The 2,498-nt window shown below is 45.0% G+C and overlaps 1 pseudogene across 1 annotated transcript in view; it reads left to right on the top strand.

Annotated features, from left to right (window-relative positions):
- Positions 1–5, top strand: part of LOC310789784 (mRNA-capping enzyme pseudogene) — a 1,761-nt pseudogene extending 1,756 nt beyond the window's left edge. The window contains exon 1 of the transcript in view: positions 1–5. This exon is cut by the window's left edge and continues 1,756 nt beyond it. The product of the transcript in view is annotated as an mRNA-capping enzyme pseudogene (transcript).
- Positions 6–2,498: the final 2,493 nt, after the last annotated feature.

Below are 2,498 nucleotides of genomic sequence, written 5' to 3' on the forward strand. Positions count from 1 at the left end.
CGTAGGCCCGTAGGGGGAGATCATCTGGACTTGCAGTGTATATTATCCACGCCTCACAGCACCAGCCACATCATCCTCTCCACAGAACCCGACATATTGAAAGGCATTTCTTACCCCCATCGCGTTGGGCTCAGCAGCCTTTAAAGACTTCCCAAACCTGTTTTTTGATCGACCGCCTCTACACCATTAGATTTAACCTGTAGAGCTCCTTGTACTAATCAGCAGGGGAATTGTTATGGCTACAAATGCACCTGGTGATGCGGACCTTGTTTATTTTTTGTTAAACCAGTTTCTTGTTTGTCTTCAGACGGGAGGTCCACGTGTTCTGTGATGCCTCCGAGCAGGCGGTATGGTTTGGTGCATATCTCAGAACGGAGGGTCCCGGTGGGGAGGTGGAGGTGGCCTTCCTCACTGCATGAGTCTAGAGTGCCTCCAAAGAAGCAACAGTCTATCCCACGCCTGGAGCTAAAAAGTAATGTTTTGTGGGCGTTCCCACACAGACCGACATTCGCCATGTGCCAGTATTAGTGGATGAGCTAACCACAGTCCTTGTTGAACTTTTATGTTTTCAAATTGTGTATTTTTCTTCTTGACCAACAATATGGGTGACCGTTCAAGCTCAGGGTGGGATTTCAGTTTGGCTGCAGCATTTCTGTTTAAAAAAAAGTTTGACAAGTTGAGCCACAAAAAATAGGGTAGACTTGTTATCTGTAGTGATCTGTGGGTGAGGCCTCACGCCTGTGTAGAAAAGGATTTGCTAGGAGTGTTGAGTTGGCCTGTATGATTGTTGAGATTGGCTAGGAGTGTTGAGTTGGCCTGTATGATTGGTTGAGATTGGCTAGGAGTCACCAAGCTGCCTTTCTGAATGAAAACATCTTAAAAACTCCAATTGTTGGAAGAGGAACTGCAAGGTCAAAGGCGTGACAAGTCTTCCATCGTGACAGGAGTGGGGCCATTATCATGCAGCATCCATGGATATCCTACTCTCTGCCTGCTTTCCACGTGTTTTTAATTTAATTCTCTCTTTCTGAAATGTATGCTCCTTTAATTGTTCACACTTTTAATCCCCCCTTTTATATTGGCTTCTCCTATTTTCACTAGTTTTTATATATATTTTTTTTTCTATTCATGTTTTATTGTGTGCTGTATGTGATCATGCTGTAAGTCGCTTTGGATAAAGGCATCTGCTAAATACCAATAAAGTAAAGTAAAGTAAAGTAAAGTAAATTGAGTTATTTACTCTGTAGGTAAGTTTGACAAGTGGAGCCACAAAAACTAGTGTTACATCCTGGTGAAGTTACATCCTGGTGTCCTAGCTGAATGAAAACCTCTCCAAAACTCCAAATGTTGGAGCACCAGCATGACTCTGAGATGACGGCTGAATGACACTTGCAGTGAGGTGATGTACGTAATAGAGTACACGAACAGATTCAACGGAAACATCCATGTACGTTCATAATTGTTTTGAAGCAAACCAGGAAAGGAATAGAACGTTAGACGGAAGGCTTGGAAAGGTTATGACTGATATGTTATGACTGAGGGCGAGAACACGCTGTGCCAATTTGACCTCCTCGGGCTGCTGTAAGCGTCAGGAGCTTGAGGAACAGAAGAGGAGCTGCTGGTTTAAAGGGGTGAGAAGTCTTCCGTGGTGACAGGAAGTGGGCCCATTATCACGCAGCAGCCATGGATATTAAATGGAGTTATTTCTGCCACGTCCAGCTGGCAGCAGGAGATAAGGGCTGTTTGCCTCTGAACCTATGAACTTCTCCAGCATCACTTGGAACCTGTCGCCGCAACGCTAATTGAAGTATGCACCTTCAGCACAGTAACGCACCAAAGCCACTGTAGCCTCCTGAGATGAGTGGATGGCAGATTTCAAGTCAAACGGAAGCGTTCCCGGGGCACTACAGAGGATCAGGCGTGGAGCGTGGAGGAGATTGAAATTAGCGAGCGCTTGAGACTGGGCTTTTTGTTGTTGTTGAAAAAGATTAAAGACAATGGAGTGGTTTTTTTTATTGTTATGCTTTGAGGAAATCTCTGGCATATGCATACTTACTCATGCATGAACAGCAAGCAGCAAAACAGTTTCCTGTCTCTATCACACACACACACACGCACGCACGCACGCACACGCACACACACACACACACACACACCAGTCTCATGGCAGATGCCCCTGGTGTAGTCTCAGATTTATAGGAGCTTTTAAGAACTCGTCATCTATGTCATTGTGATTTGCAGCGATGCTGCTGTTACAGGTCGCTCTGCGGTGGAGGAAGACTGAACCTATTATGCGCACAAGCAGCTGCCTTCAAACACATCACACATGCAAACACACTGCACCTGAAAAACCTGTCTTGTCTTTGCTGAAGCAAATCATCATCATCTTGGCAGGAGAGATATACAAGGAAATGGCTTTATGTTTTCTCATGTGGAGGCATGTTCAAATGCAAACTGGTTCATCTGCTCTGCATGAGTTGCATCTTTCAACGGTTTGG

Source organism: Poromitra crassiceps (genome assembly GCF_964638095.1).
Source record: "Poromitra crassiceps genome assembly, chromosome: 15".
NCBI lineage: Eukaryota > Metazoa > Chordata > Actinopteri > Beryciformes > Melamphaidae > Poromitra > Poromitra crassiceps.